This window comes from Thalassophryne amazonica, chromosome 4 (assembly GCF_902500255.1).
Source record: "Thalassophryne amazonica chromosome 4, fThaAma1.1, whole genome shotgun sequence".
Lineage (NCBI taxonomy): Eukaryota > Metazoa > Chordata > Actinopteri > Batrachoidiformes > Batrachoididae > Thalassophryne > Thalassophryne amazonica.
This window is the reverse complement of record NC_047106.1, coordinates 70,857,857-70,874,962: the sequence shown is the minus strand read 5'-3', so window position 1 is coordinate 70,874,962 and position 17,106 is coordinate 70,857,857. Positions and strand designations below refer to the sequence as shown.

Genomic DNA, 17,106 nt, shown 5'->3' with positions numbered 1-17,106 from the left:
AACCCTAGGAACTACAAGTAAGCCTGCAGTCAGAGCGAAGCGCTCTATTGGGGTGATATGGTACTACGAGGTCCCTAAGATAAGATGGGACCTGATTATTCAAAACCTTATAAGTAAGAAGAAGAATTTTAAATTCTATTCTAGAATTAACAGGAAGCCAATGAAGAGAGGCCAATATGGGTGAGATATGCTCTCTCCTTCTAGTCCCCGTTAGTACTCTAGCTGCAGCATTTTGAATTAACTGAAGGCTTTTTAGGGAACTTTTAGGACAACCTGATAATAATTAATTACAATAGTCCAGCCTAGAGGAAATAAATGCATGAATTAGTTTTTCAGCATCACTCTGAGACAAGACCTTTCTGATTTTAGAGATATTGCGTAAATGCAAAAAAGCAGTCCTACATATTTGTTTAATATGCGCTTTGAATGACATATCGTGATCAAAAATGACTCCAAGATTTCTCACAGTATTACTAGAGGTCAGGGTAATGCCATCCAGAGTAAGGATCTGGTTAGACACCATGTTTCTAAGATTTGTGGGGCCAAGTACAATAACTTCAGTTTTATCTGAGTTTAAAAGCAGGAAATTAGAGGTCATCCATGTCTTTATGTCTGTAAGACAATCCTGCAGTTTAGCTAATTGGTGTGTGTCCTCTGGCTTCATGGATAGATAAAGCTGGGTATCATCTGCGTAACAATGAAAATTTAAGCAATACCGTCTAATAATACTGCCTAAGGGAAGCATGTATAAAGTGAATAAAATTGGTCCTAGCACAGAACCTTGTGGAACTCCATAATTAACCTTAGTCTGTGAAGAAGATTCCCCATTTACATGAACAAATTGTAAGCTATTAGACAAATATGATTCAAACCACCGCAGCGCAGTGCCTTTAATACCTATGGCATGCTCTAATCTCTGTAATAAAATTTTATGGTCAACAGTATCAAAAGCAGCACTGAGGTCTAACAGAACAAGCACAGAGATGAGTCCATTGTCCGAGGCCATAAGAAGATCATTTGTAACCTTCACTAATGCTGTTTCTGTACTATGATGAATTCTAAAACCTGACTGAAACTCTTCAAATAGACCATTCCTCTGCAAATGATCAGTTAGCTGTTTTACAACTACCCTTTCAAGAATTTTTGAGAGAAAAGGAAGGTTGGAGATTGGCCTATAATTAGCTAAGATAGCTGGGTCAAGTGATGGCTTTTTAAGTAATGGTTTAATTACTGCCACCTTAAAAGCCTGTGGTACATAGCCAACTAACAAAGATAGATTGATCATATTTAAGATCGAAGCATTAAATAATGGTAGGGCTTCCTTGAGCAGCCTGGTAGGAATGGGGTCTAATAAACATGTTGATGGTTTGGATGAAGTAACTAATGAAAACAACTCAGACAGAACAATCGGAGAGAAAGAGTCCAACCAAACACCGGCATCACTGAAAGCAGCCAAAGACAACGATACGTCTTGGGATGGTTATGAGTAATTTTTTCTCTAATAGTTAAAATTCTGTTAGCAAAGAAAGTCATGAAGTCATTACTAGTTAAAGTTAATGGAATACTCAGCTCAATAGAGCTCTGACTCTTTGTCAGCCTGGCTACAGTGCTGAAAAGAAACCTGGGGTTGTTCTTATTTTCTTCAATTAGTGATGAGCAGAAAGATGTCCTAGCTTTACGGAGGGCTTTTTTATAGAGCAACAGACTCTTTTTCCAGGCTAAGTGAAGATCTTCTAAATTAGTGAGATGCCATTTCCTCTCCAACTTACGGGTTATCTGCTTTAAGCTACGAGTTTGTGAGTTATACCACGGAGTCAGGCACTTCTGATTTAAAGCTCTCTTTTTCAGAGGAGCTACAGCATCCATAGTTGTCTTCAATGAGGATGTAAAACTATTGACGAGATACTCTATCTCACTTACAGAGTTTAGGTAGCTACTCTGCACTGTGTTGGTATATGGCATTAGAGAACATAAAGAAGGAATCATATCCTTAAACCTAGTTACAGCGCTTTCTGAAAGACTTCTAGTGTAATGAAACTTATTCCCCACTGCTGGGTAGTCCATCAGAGTAAATGTAAATGTTATTAAGAAATGATCAGACAGAAGGGAGTTTTCAGGGAATACTGTTAAGTCTTCTATTTCCATACCATAAGTCAGAACAAGATCTAAGATATGATTAAAGTGGTGGGTGGACTCATTTACTTTTTGAGCAAAGCCAATAGAGTCTAATAATAGATTAAATGCAGTGTTGAGGCTGTCATTCTCAGCATCTGTGTGGATGTTAAAATCACCCACTATAATTATCTTATCTGAGCTAAGCACTAAGTCAGACAAAAGGTCTGAAAATTCACAGAGAAACTCACAGTAACGACCAGGTGGACGATAGACAATAACAAATAAAACTGTTTTTTGGGACTTCCAATTTGGATGGACAAGACTAAGAGTCAAGCTTTCAAATGAATTAAAGCTCTGTCTGGGTTTTTTGAGTAATTAATAAGCTGGAATGGAAGATTGCTGCTAATCCTCCGCCCCGGCCCGTGCTACGAGCATTCTGACAGTTAGTGTGACTCGAGGGTGTTGACTCATTTAAACTAACATATTCATCCTGCTGTAACCAGGTTTCTGTAAGGCAGAATAAATCAATATGTTGATCAATTATTATATCATTTACCAACAGGGACTTAGAAGAGAGAGACCTAATGTTTAATAGACCACATTTAACTGTTTTAGTCTGTGGTGCAGTTGAAGGTGCTATATTATTTTTTCTTTTTGAATTTTTATGTTTAAATAGATTTTTGCTGGTTATTGGTGGTCTGGGAGCAGACACCGTCTCTACGGGGATGGGGTAATGAGGGGATGGCAGGGGGAGAGAAGCTGCAGAGAGGTGTGTAAGACTACAACTCTGCTTCCTGGTCCCAACCCTGGATAGTCACGGTTTGGAGGATTTAAGAAAATTGGCCAGATTTCTAGAAATGAGAGCTGCTCCATCCGAAGTGGGATGGATGCCGTCTCTCCTAACAAGACCAGGTTTTCCCCAGAAGCTTTGCCAATTATCTATGAAGCCCACCTCATTTGGTGGTGGATTAATCTTTTTTTTTCTGCAAACTAGCTGTTGAAAACAGCTCTAATCACTTCCTGAATCACAGAGGAGGCTGCAGCCGGAACCATTCACGCATGTGCCTAACAAGCTGCAGAAAGCATTTTGAGCCATCTAAAAAGGTAATTATTTGACTTGTTTACATTGTAATGGTTTGATAAAACAGTTGTGTGTGTTTTTCCTTCTTCTGTGCAGCTGTTAAAGTATTTATTGTTATGTTTATAACAGATTTAACTTCTTGTTATTGTCCTTCAGACAAGCTGCGCTCTGATGCGACCCGCTGACGTCACCACTCACCCTGTTCACTGCTTGTTTACGCCACTTGACGAGCTGCACGTAGTGTTGGAGATTAGATCACGCCACATAGCAAGACATTTGTGCGTGAAAGATTTTTTTGAACATTTCAAAATTCTCTGTGCGCAATAGCACACACAGACATCCCTCTGGCATCCTGTCTACACCAATTAAAGACGAGTTTACTCTCCAGCACGACACAGGTCGTGCTGTTGCATCAATCAAAAACATGCTTGTGTCAGTGCACCTTTAGACTGAAGGCCTTGTTTACCCCGTCAGATAAATGTATGCAGTCCCATATGTATTTGTGGGTGGGCAATATTTTCATCAAGCCTTGTCATAATAATAAAAAACTTCATGATAAAAACAACAAACTTCAAACTGCACTGTAATAATCACTGCGCAGACTAGTGTCAAAGTTTTATTGGGGAGAATACATTCACAATTTGTGTGTTAGTCATGATTTTATTGGTTTGGAAAAGGTGTGAGGAAAGATGTGAAAGTCTGAGTGAAAAGGGCATAAAAACTACAGTGCTAGGTTAGGAACTTGACCTAGCTCTTCAAGGGATGCATCCTTCCTGCAAGTGTAATCCCTGGAAATTTATAGAGAGGTCAGTGTTCATCGTACATGGACACAATTTTTGGCTCTGTGACCTTCAAAACTAGGTGAAAGTCATTCATTATCAAACTTGACCTAGACATTCAAGATCGATGTATCCTTGCTGCCATTTTTGGAAACCTGTATTTCTCTGAAATGTTATTAGGAGTACAGTATTGTAGATATTTTTGGCCCCATGACCTTCAAAATTACATCAAGGTCATTCATAATCAAACGGCCCAGACCTTGAAGGGATGCATCCCTGATGCAAATTTAGTAAAGTTGTCTCAAATCTATGAAAGGTTACAGGGAGTACAGCATTTCACATTGACAGATGCACAGGAAATATTTCTCTGTCTTTCCGTCATCATGATGGGACAAATGTTTCAGCCAATTTATCTTCCATAATGTCACTTATGGCACGATAAGAGATTTATATGACTTTTAATGGGGATAATAACTTGAGTTGGATCAAAAATGAACAACTTCATGAGCGTGGCGTATTGAGCATCCAGAAAGTATTCACAGCGCTGCCCTTTTTCCACAATTTTTTATGTTAAAGTCTTATTCCAACTTGATGAAATTCATTTTTCTCAAAATTCTACACACAATACCCCATAAGGAGAATGCGAAAACTTTTTTTTAGATTTTTGCAAATTTATTAAAAATAAAATCTAACAAATCACATGTACATAAATATTCACAGAATTGTGTGTGTGTGTGTGTGTTGGGGGGGGGTTCACAATGAACAAAGTCTAACTGCTGCACAACTTTGACTCCAACTGAGTGTTCCCGAAAGAGATCAGATGACAAATGCACAAAGAGATATGTCCCCTGAACACACTGCTGTGATGACAGATGTGATGTGACCTTCAGCTGAGAAGTAAAAACAGGTAATGGGGACAATGCATACATGTTTCTCCTATTTCTGTTCTGCTGACTCAGCATCTGACCTCAGCAGACTTCAGTCATGTGAATTCAGTTCCTGAAAGAACTGCCTGTCATTCAAATTAGACGCCGGTGAAAAGGCAGGAGGAGGAGGGTGTCTGGGAGAGCGTGAGGCCTGAGGGATGATTAAAGAGGGAGACTTGCTTGGGTGACTCACCCCCTCACAGGCAGATTTACTGGAAGTGTTGGGAGGGAGGGACTTCTCTGAAATCACATGGGACTTTAGGACCAATCACTGGGCAGCAGCTTCACAAGCAGTTGCACATTATGAATGGGGGTCAAATCAGATATGAAAAACTGTGTATACTGGGGAGGTGGGAACAGTTTAAACAAGAATGATAACAGAACACAGGAGAGGCCTGATTAGACAAAAAAGTAGGGAGTGCATTTGCTATACATTTTTAATGCAAGGAAAGCTATCACAAGAATTTATCTCAAAATTATACTTTTGAAAATAAAAACAATATTTGAATTGCCTTTGTGCAGTTTTTCTTGGAGATTATGTTACCTGCAGTTGGACAGATGACTGTCCACCTCAGATAATGTTCTCCCCATCTTTACGTATTCATACAACAGCAGACCGGCCGACCTTGAAGGACGTCTTGGAGTACCAATTTAGGTGTGGAGAGCCAAAAACAGAATAAGTCCGATGTGGGCCCTGAGGCCTGTTGGTGCCTGTTCTCATCTCCAGATTGAGCAACATGAAATAGACAGGATGCCAGTCTGATGCAGGATACTTCCCCAGACAACAAGGCTAGCTCAGATGATTGAGACAACGCAGACCAGCTCTTCATCCACTGAGCTACAGTGCCGATAAAAAGATATTCACCTCCTTGGGCTTTTACACATTTTAATGTCTTTATTCTATTTCCCAGACGGGGAATTCTGGTTTCTTGGTATTAAAATTTCTTAAATGATCCTCAAACTCCAACCAAAAACAAATCTTTACATGATATATATTAAATAAATATATCAAAGCAAAAATGATGAGTTGCACAAATAATGTTATACCACGGTCAGTGAGATTTCCATGTCTAACTGGCGTGCATTATTTTTGTGTATACGCACACGTAGTTCGGCGAGTTAATTCACTGTATTATCACTCAACTCTGGTCGTGTCACCATAGCAACGCGCAAATCAGTTAGGGTCTCCCAAGGCAAACAGGTCCTAGGTGACGGGTCAGACTAAGGGCAGTTCAGAACCTCCATGACCAGTAAAAGATCAAGGACCGTGACGTCGCCCGGTATGGTGGAGCCGGGATCCCACCCTGGAGCCAGGCCTGGGGTTGGGGCTCGGCCCATGGGGCCCGGCCGGGCTCAGCCCGAAAGAGTGACGTGGGCCCGCCCTCCTGTGGGTTCACCACCTGCAGAGGGGGCCATGGGGGTCGGGTGCAGAGAGGATTGGGTGGCGGTCGAGGGCGGGTGGCCCGGCGGCCCGGTCCATGCTCACAGCCCCTGGCTGTTGGGACGTGGAATGTCACCTCGCTAGGGGGGAAGGAGCCTGAGCTTGTGCGGGAGGTTGAGAGATACCAACTAGAGATAGTCGGGCTCACCTCCACGCACAGCTTGGGCTCTGGTACCCAACTCCTGGAGAGGGGCTGGATGCTTCATTTTTCTGGCATCGCCCACGGGGAGAGGCGGAGAGCTGGGGTCGCATTGCTTATTGCTCCCCAGCTCAGTTGTCAAGTGTTGGAGTTCACTCCGGTGAATGAGAGAGTCGCGTCCCTACGCCTTCGGGTCGGGGACAGGTCTCTCACCGTTGTCTCGGCCTACGGGCCGAGCGGCAGTGCAGAGTACCCGACCTTCCTGGAGTCCCTGGGAGGGTTACTAGATAGTGCTCCGAATGGGGACTCCATTGTTCTCCTGGGGGATTTCAACGCCCACGTGGGCGGCGACAGTGAGACCTGGAGGGGGGTGATCGGGAAGCATGGCCTCCCCGATCTGAACCCGAGTGGTGTTCAGTTGTTGGACTTCTGTGCTAGTCACAGTTTGTCCATCACGAACACCATGTTCGAGCACAAGGTGTCCATAAGTGCACGTGGCACCAGGACACCCTGAGCCGGAGGTCGATGATCGACTTTGTAGTCGTATCATCTGACCTTCGGCCACGTGTCTCGGACACTCGAGTGAAGAGAGGGGCAGAGCTATCGACTGATCACCACCTGGTTGTGAGTTGGATCCGCTGGGAGGGTAGGAAGCCGGTAAGACCTGGCAGGCCCAAACGTATCGTGAGGGTCTGCTGGGAACGACTGGCGGAACCCTCTGTCAGCGAGGTCTTCAACTCCCACCTCCGGAAGAGCTTCTCCCAGATCTCGGGGGAGGTTGGAGACATGGAGTCCGAGTGGACCATGTTCTCCACCTCCATTGTCGATGCGGCTGCTCGTAGCTGTGGTTGCAAGGTCTCTGGTGCCTGTCGCGGCGGCAATCCCCGAACCCGGTGGTGGAAACCGGAAGTAAGGGATGCCATCAAGCTGAAGAAGGAGTCCTACTTATCTCTGTTGGTAGGTGGGACCCCAGAGGTAGCTGACAGGTACTGGCAGGCCAAGCGTGCCGCAGCCCGTGCGGTCGCAGAAGCAAAAACTTGGGTCTGGGAGGAGTTGGGGGAGGGTATGGAGGAGGACTATCGGTCGGCCTCGAAGAGATTCTGGCAAACCGTCCGGCGCCTCAGGAGGCGGAAGCAGCTCTCCACCAGCACTGTTTATGGTGCGGGTGGGGAGCTGTTGACCCTGACTGGGGATGTTGTCGGGCGGTGGAAGGAGTACTTCGAGGATCTCCTCAATCCCATCGTCACGTCTTCCGAAGAGGAAGCAGAGACTGGGGACTCGGAGGCGGACTCATCCATTACTCAGACCGAAGTCACCGAGGTGGTTAGATAGCTCCTCTGTGGCAAGGCTCCTGGGGTGGATGAAATCTGTCCTGAGTACCTTAAGTCTCTGGATGTTGTGGGGCTGTCTTGGCTGACATGCCTCTGCAACATCGCGTGGCGATCAGGGACAGTGCCTCTGGATTGGCAGACCGGGGTGGTGGTCCCTCTATTTAAGAAGGGGGACCGGAGGGTGTGTTCCAACTATAGGGGGATCACACTCCTCAGCCTCCCCGGTAAGGTCTATTCCAGAGTACTGGAGAGGAGAATTCGACCGATGGTTGAACCTCGGATTCAGGAGGAGCAGTGTGGTTTTCGTCCTGGTCGCGGCACACTGGACCAGCTCTACACGCTCCATCGAGTGCTCGATGGTTCATGGGAGTTTGGCCAACCAGTCCACATGTGTTTTGTGGATGTGGAGAAGGCATTCGACCGTGTCCCTAGGCGCACCCTGTGGGGAGTGCTCCGGGAGTACGGGGTCCTTTGCAAAGGGCTATCCGGTCCCTGTACGACCGCAGCAGGAGCTTGGTTCGCATTGCCGGTAGTAAGTCAAACCTGTTTCCAGTGCACGTTGGCCTCCGCCAGGGCTGCCCTTTGTCACCAGTTCTGTTCATTATTTTTATGGACAGAATTTCTATGTGCAGCCAGGGTGTAGAGGGGGTCTGCTTTGGGAACCACAGAATGTCGTCTCTGCTGTTTGCGGACGATGTGGTTTTGTTGGCTTCGTCAAATCAGGACCTTCAGCGTGCACTGGGGAGGTTTGCAGCCGAGTGTGAAGCGTCCGGGATGAAAATCAGCACCTCCAAATCCGAGGCCATGGTTCTCGACCGGAAAAAGGTGCTTTGCCCTCTTCAGGTCGGTGGAGTGTCCTTGCCTCAAGTGGAGGAGTTTAAGTATCTCGGGGTCTTGTTCACGAGTGAGGGACGGATGGAGCATGAGATCGATAGACGGATCGGTGCAGCATCTGCAGTGATGCGGTCGCTGTATCGGACCGTCGTGGTGAAGAGAGAGCAGAGTAGGGGGGCAAAGCTCTCGATTTACCGATCGATCTACGTTCCGATCCTCACCTATGGTCATGAGATTTGGCTCATGACCGAAAGAACGAGATTGCGAGTACAAGCGGCCGAGATGAGTTTCCTCCGCAGGGTGGCTGGGCGCTCCCTTAGAGATAGGGTGAGGAGCTCGGTCACTCGGGAGGAGCTCGGAGTCGAGCCGCTGCTCCTCCATGTCGAAAGGAGTCAGTTGAGGTGGCTCGGGCATCTTTTCCGGATGCCCCCTGGACGCCTCGCTGGAGAGGTGTTCCGGGCACGTCCCACTGGGAGGAGGCCCCGGGGAAGACCCAGGACACGCTGGAGGGACTACATCTCTCGCCTGGCTTGGGAACGCCTTGGGGTACCCCCGGAGGAGCTGGAGGAGGTGTGTGTGTGGATCGGGAGGTCTGGGCGGCTTTGCTTGAGCTGCTGCCCCCGCGACCCGACTCCGGTTAAAGCGGAAGAAAATGGATGGATGGATGGATGGACGAACTGGACAAGATTGAAGACAGGAAAGAAGAAGAGAACACGAAACTTAAATAAATATTTGTGTGTTAGCTCACTGTGTGGGACCGTGGTATAAGCGGATTAAACAACTCGAAGCCGTGCATTATATGGTTTGAATGCACTTCGCGGAATAACACCACTCTGCTTCGTGTCATGGCGTTTTAGAGTCCGCATCATGCATTCAAACCATATAATGCACGGCTTCGAGTTGTTTATTCCTTACATACTCTTTAGTATAACACAAGTAAATCATCACTTTTACAGCCAGTTTTCTTAAGGCAAGTCAGGCGATGGATAATGAACATTTCTAAAGCCTTGGTCCCGTCGAATAATAATCCATGAATAATGAGCCACGCATGGGTGTGTCAGATTATTTGAAGAATGATCCACGTTTTAAGTCATCACGTATTCACTACGTTAGCCGATCATTAAACCTTTACAGCAGTTCAGTAAACGTCACGTTTTATTTTTACATTATTCTCACCTCGATAAAGCCGCAGACTTCGCCTATATCCAAAAAGTGGGAGATTTCGGACTGAGGGGGTTTGCTCCATCCCGCCGGCTGCCTGCCTCGGTTGTGAAACAGCCAGAGTGTGACATGGCCGCAATCTCCGCCCCCTTGCCGCTTCCGAAGTGACGCGACTGACGTCACGACGCGTTGGAATGCGTTTCATTTTTCTGTTCTACAGACACTTCTCGGAATGGACGGAGCGAATGTAATTTTTTAAGACTTGAGTAAATTACATTTTAGACCTGCGGTGAAAATGTGGGTGTTTTTAAGACATTTAAAGGCCTAAAATTTTAGTTTCTGAATTTAAGACTTTTTTAGACCCCGCGGGAACCCTGTAATTGGATAACCGTCTCACATACATGGGGTGTGCAGCCAGTACATTCTGAGTGCCGGTCCCAAGCACGGATAAATGAGGAGGGTTGTGTCAGGAAGGGCATCCGGCGTAAAACAAGCCAACCCAACTATGCAGACTCAGAATCGAATTCCCATACCGGATCGGTCGCGGCCCGGGTTAACAACGTCCGCCACCGGTGCTATTGCCCAACAGGGTGCCGGTGGAAATTGGGCTACTGCTGGGCGAAGACGACAAAGAAGAGGAGGAAAACGTTAAGCAAGTGTCTGACAGGGTGATGAGTGTGAAGTTGGAAATTGAAGGGGTGATGATGAATATCATCGGTGCATATGCCCCACAGGTAGGTTGTGAGATGAAGGAGAAAGAAGATTTCTGGAGTCTGTTAGATGAGGTGGTGGAGAGTGTGCCCAAGCATGAAAGAGTGGTGACAGGAGCAGACTTCAATGGGCATGTTGGTGAAGGGAACAGAGGTGATGAGGAAATAATGGGTAGATAGGAATGGGGAAGGACAGATGGTAGTTGATTTTGCAAAAAGGATGGAAATGGCTGTGGTGAATACCTACTTTAAGAAAAGGGAGGAGCACAGAGTAACATATAAGAGTGGAGGAAGGTGCACACAGGTGGACTACATTCTTTATAGGAGATGCAAGCTAAAAGAAATCACAGACTGTAAGGTGGTAGCAGGAGAGAGTGTCACTAGACAGCATAGGATGGTTGTTTGTAGGATGACTTTAGAGGTAAAGAAGAAGAAGAGAGTGAGAGCTCAACAAAGGATCAGATGGTGGAAGCTGAAGGAGGAAGACTGTTGTGTGAAATTTAGCGAGCAGGTGAGAGAAGCACTAGTTGGAGGGGAAGCAATTTTGGACAACTGGAAAAGTACTGCAGATGTGGTGAGGGAGACAGCTAGGGCAGTACTGGGTATGACATCTGGACAGTGGAAGGAAGACAAGGAGACTTGGTGGTGGAATGAAGAGGTCCAGGAAAGCATAAGGAGAAAGAGGTTGGCGAAAATGTTTTGGGATAGTTGGAGAGATGAAGAAAGTAGACAGGAGTACAAGGAGATGCGGCGTAAGGCGAGAAGAGAAGTGGCAAAAGCAAAGCAAAAGGCATAGTGCGAGCTGTACAAGAAGTTGAATAGTAAGGAAGGAGAAAAGGACTTGTACCGATTGGCCAGACAAAGGGACAGAGCTGGAAAGGATGTGCAGCAGGTTAGGGTGGTAAAAGATGCACATGGTAATGTGCTGACAAGTGAGGAGTGTGTGCTGAGAAGGTGGAGGGAATACTTTTGAAGAGTTGATGAATAAAGAAAATGAGCGAGAGAAAAGGCTGGATGATGTGGTGAGAGTAAATCAGGAAGTAAAAGAGATTAGCAAGGAAGAAGTGAGGGCTGCTATGAAGAGGATGAAGAATGGAAAGGCAGTTGGTCCAGATGACATTCCAATGGAGGCATGGAAATGTCTAGGAGAGATGGCAGTAGAGTTTCTAACCAGATTGTTTAATAAAATCTTGGAAAGTGAGAGGATGCCTGAGGAGTGGAGACGAAGTGTGCTGGTTCCTATTTTCAAGAACAAGGGTGATGTGCAGAGCTGCAGTAACTACAGAGGCATAAAGCTGATCAGCCACAGCATGAAGTTATGGGAAAGAGTAGTAGAAGCTAGGCTTAGAAAACAGGTGAAGATCTGTGAGCAGCAATATGGTTTCATGCCAAGAAAGAGAACTACAGATGAAATGTTTGCTCTGAGAATACTGTTGGAAAAGTACAGAGAAGGACAGAAAGCGTTACATTGTGTGTTTGTGGACTTAGAAAAAGCTTATGATAGGGTGCCAAGAGAAGAGTTGTGGCATTGTATGAGGAAGTCTGGAGTGGCAGAGAAGTATGTTAGGGTAGTGCAGGACATGTACAAGAATAGTGTGACAGCGGTGAGATGCGCAGTCGGAATGACAGACTCATTCAAGGTGGAGGTGGGATTACACCAAGGATCAGCTCTGAGTCCTTTCTTGTTTGCAGTGGTGATGGACAGGTTGACAGATGAGATCAGACAGGAGTCCCTATGGACTATGATGTTTGCAGATGACATTGTGATCTGTAGTGAGAGTAGAGAGCAAGTTGAGTCTACTCTGGAGAAGTGGAGATATGCTTTGGAGAGAAGGGGAATGAAAGTCAGTAGAAGCAAGACTGAGTACATGTGTGTGAATGAGAGGGAGCCCAGTGGAATAGTGCAGTTACAAGTAGTAGAAGTGGTGAAAGTAGATGAGTTTAAATATTTGGGGTCAACTGTTCAAAGTAATGGAGAGTGTGGTAGAAAGGTGAAGAAGAGAGTGCAGGCAGGGTGGAGTGGGTGGAGAAAGGTGGCAGGAGTGATTTGTGACTGAAGAATATCAGCAAGAGTGAAGGGGAAAGTTTACAAAACAGTAGTGAGACCAGCTATGTTGTACGGTTTAGAGACAGTGGCACTAACAAAAAAGACAGGAGGCAGAGCAGGAGGTGGCAGAGCTGAAGTGGGAGTGACAAGAATGGACAAGATTAGGAATGAACATATCAGAGGGACACCTCAGGTGGGACGGTTTGGAGACAAAGTCAGAGAGGCGAGATTGAGATGGTTTGGACATCTGCAGAGGAGGAACCCAGGGTATATAGGGAGAAGGATGCTGAGGATGGAGCCACTAGGCAGGAGGAGAAGAGGGAGACCAAAGAGGAGGTTCATGGATGTGCTGAGAGAGGACATGCAGGTGGTTGGTGTGACAGAGGAAGATACAGAGGACAGGGTGAGATGGAAACGATTGATCTGCTGTGGCGACCCCTAACGGGAACAGCCGAAAGACAAAGAAGAAGAAGAAGAAGAAGATAACCGGTGTCAAATAGAACATTGCCAACTACTGGTGCCAATGCGAGTTTTGGCCCTTTTTCAGCTGATTTTCCATTCGTGTGTGAATTCTTTGGATTGCACCGAGTTTCAGGTTAATCGAGCGTCGTGCATCGTCTAGTACATATAGTAACGAGCTGCGTTTAACATCTCATGACCACCTGCATAATTTCTTCAATCACAGCCACAGAAATCTATAACTTCTTCAGGGTTGCCCTAGTGTCTTGGTGGCTTTCCTCACTCTTCACCTTCTTATACAGTCACTCAGTTTTTGAGAACTATCTACTCCACACAAATTTACCATAGAGTGCCATACTGTTTGTATTTCTTCATAATTCATGTAAATAATGTCCAAGACAAAGTCAGTGTCTTGGGAAAGTTCACATGTCCATCCACTGAATTGTCTGAAGAAAACTGTATATAAAAGTGATGGTTTACATGTGCTATACTAAAGGGGGCACTTACTTATTCACACCATCATTTTGGCTTTTAGATTTTTAATTAATTTATATCAAACTTTAGAGATTTACTTTCACTGTGAGTTTAAAGAGCATGATTTTGGAAATTTTAATATACACGACCTGAATTTTTGTTTTGTTTTTTGATGTCCTAATAAAAATCTAACATGTAAAGGGTCAAGGGGGCAAACACTTTTTCACAGCACTGTATATACACACACACACATATATATATATATATATATATATATATATATACACACACGAGGTCTGTTAGAAAAGTATCAGACCTTTTTATTTTTTGCAAAAACCATATGGATTTGAATCACGTGTGATTGCATCAGCCAAGCTTGAACCTTCGTGCGCATTCGTGAGTTTTTTCATGCCTGTCGGTTGCATCATTCGCCTGTGAACACGCTTTGTGTGAGCAGTGGTCCACCCGTCTCGTCGGATTTTTATTGCGAATAAATGTCTGAACGATTTGGAGCTTTGCTGCATCAAATTTTTCCAGAAACTGTGAGAGACCTCCAGGTGGACACCATTCGGAAAATTCAGATGGCTTTCAGGGACGATTTTATGGGGATTACACAGATTAAGGAGCGTCTGAGAGTGCGGCGCACTCCGAGCGCTGATCGACAGGCTGAAACCCCGCTGAAACAACCAGATCATTTCCAAAGTGAAGGCTTTGTTGATCCGGGACATCGTCTGACTTCCACAAAAATGGCAAGACGTGGACATCAGCACTTTTTCGGCACATTCCACTGTTACAGGAGTTTTTGTCATGGAAAGAGAAGCGGAGGGATGCGCCACGGAGCCGCTCATGGCGCGGGACAAATCCACCTCAGTGTTGGTCTCACAGGACGGCTTTCGGTGGCTTTTCAGTCGTGTGACTATCCGAGAAATTGTGCATGAGCTGGACATGCCACAACATGTCCTGTGAGGCTTCATCACGGCGTTGTGTTGCGCCATGATGGCTCCACAGCGACGCGCGGAAATTCCTCCGCTCCTCTTTCCATGACAAAAACTCCTGTAACAGTGAAATGTGCCGTTCATTTCCACACTGGACGCTGTGTTGATCCGGAAAGTCGTCTGACTTCCACAGGAATTGCGGAAGACGTGGACATCTGCACTTTTTCGGCACATTGAGACAGACGTGCGGACGAATTCCGCACGTCGCGGTGGAGCTGCATGGTGCAAAGCAATGCCGTGATGAAGCCTCACAGGACATGTTCTGGCATGTCCAGCTCATGCACAATTTCTCGGATAGTTACACGACTGAAAAGCCACCGAAAGCCGTCTGAAAGCCATCTGAAAGCCGTCCTGTGAGACCAACACGGAGGTGCTTTTGTCCCACGCCATGAGCAGCTCCGTGGAGCATCCCTCCACTTCTCTTTCTATGAAAAAAACTCCTGTAACAGTGGAATGTGCCGAAAAAGTCTTGATGTCCACATCTTCTGCCATTTTTGTGGAAGTCAGACGACGTCCCGGATCACGTTTGTTGTGAATAAGCACAACAAACACGGCAGATCACAATAGTAAGCAATGAAGTCAATTCACAAAAATGTGTCACGTGGGCAGGCTCGAAGATAAGAGACGTCCGTCCAAAGCAGAACCGGAACCACACGATTTCCTCCGCCACCGAACCCCGGGAATACTGGAGCCGCCAAGTCCCGAACTCCCAGGTGGCCACTGCCTCCGCTTGTCGGATCTGGTACTGCTGGCGAGGAACAAAAAACAGTTAGATGTGGATGCGTTTGCACCCAGCAACACGTATGGTGGGAAAACCACCTCCACCTCTCATCAGAAACTGGTAAGTGCAGGAGTGTGAGTACTTATCAAAGAGGTAGGGAAAAAGTCCAACACAGTCTCCAGCTGTAAATACTCACTGTCTGCTATTAAACACACAAAGCAACAAAGTATTATTGTCGGGAAGACAACACAATCGGCTGAGCACTTTACCTCCTAGGTAGAGCGATATCTCGGCAACGAGGTGGAGATGTCGTCTTGCTGATATACTACTGAAGATCAGATGATTGGTGACAGCTGTCGTAGGTGATAAGTGACAGCTGTCACCCCGGCTGCTCCTGTGAGGCGGCAGCGCCCTCTTGTGCCTGGAGCCCGCACTCCAGGCAGGGTGTCCTCCGGTGGTGGTGGGCCAGCAGTACCTCCTCTACAGCGGCCCACACAACATAATCCCCATAAAATCGTCCCTGAAAGCCATCTGAATTTTCCGAATGGTGTCCACCTGGAGGTCTCTCACAGTTTCTGGAAAAATTTGATGCAGCAAAGCTCCAAATCGTTCAGACATTTATTCGCAATAAAAATCCGACGAGACGGGTGGACCACTGCTCACACAAAGCCTGCTCACAGGCGAATGACGCAACCGACAGGCGTGAAAAAACTCACGCATGCGCACAAAGGTTCAAGCTTGGCTGATGCAATCACACGTGATTCAAATCCATATGGTTTTTGCAAAAAATAAAAAGGTCGGATAGTTTTCTAACAGACCACGTATATACACACACACACACATACACATATATATACATTCAACAAAAATATAAACGCAACACTTTTGGTTTTGCTCCCATTTTGTATGAGATGAACTCAAAGATCTAAAACTTTTTCCACAGACACAATATCACCATTTCCCTCAAATATTGTTCACAAACCAGTCTAAATCTGTGATAGTGAGCACTTCTCCTTTGCTGAGATAATCCATCCTTAATCTTACGAATGGTTATCAACACGGAGGTGTTCTGCTGTGGCGCTGCGCCATGAGCGGCTGGGTGCCGACGCGCGAATCCGTCCGCACGTCTTTCATTACAAAATCTCCTTTAACAGTGGAATGTCTGGATAAACTGCTGATCCCGACCTTTTCTGAAACTTCTCTGCTCTCTCACGATGTCCTGGGTCAACAGAGGCTTAAATTTGGAGGTTTTCAGCTCGAAACAGGCTGACGACGGCGGCTTGGGGCGCGGTGTGCCGTCAGGCGCCGTGGGCTGTCCTTAAAGCGATAGTAACACTCCTTAATCTCTCATCAGCCGTTAAAATTTTCACCGAAAACCGTCTGAATTTCTCGAATGGTGTCCACTTGGATGTGCCTTACAGTTTCTGAAAAAATTTTGATCAAGCAAAGCGCCAGTCTCTCAGGACATTCTCAGACAAAGGAATTCTGACGGGAGGGGTGGACCAGTGCTCACTCAAAGCCTGCCCACAGGCGAATGACGCAACCGACAGGCGTGAAAAAACTCACGCATGCGCACGAGGGTTCAAGCTTGTCTGACCCAATCACACGTGATTCAAATCCATATAGTTTTTGAAAAAATAAAAAGGTCGGATACTTTCCTAATAGACCTCGTACATACATACATATATACATACATATACATATACTCAACAAAAATATAAACGCAACACTTTTGGTTTTGCTCCCATTTTGTATGAGATGAACTCAAAGATCTAAAACTTTTTCCACATACACAATATCACCATTTCCCTCAAATATTGTTCACAAACCAGTCGAAATCTGTGATAGTGAGCACTTCTCCTTTGCTGAGATAATCCATCCCACCTCACAGGT

The 17,106-nt window shown here is 45.9% G+C and overlaps 1 protein-coding gene across 1 annotated transcript in view; it reads right to left on the bottom strand.

Annotated features, from left to right (window-relative positions):
* The window catches only part of LOC117508945 (vacuole membrane protein 1-like), a 65,975-nt gene that overhangs the window by 11,085 nt on the left and 37,784 nt on the right, over positions 1-17,106 (bottom strand). The gene's annotated exons all lie outside the window — the stretch shown is intronic.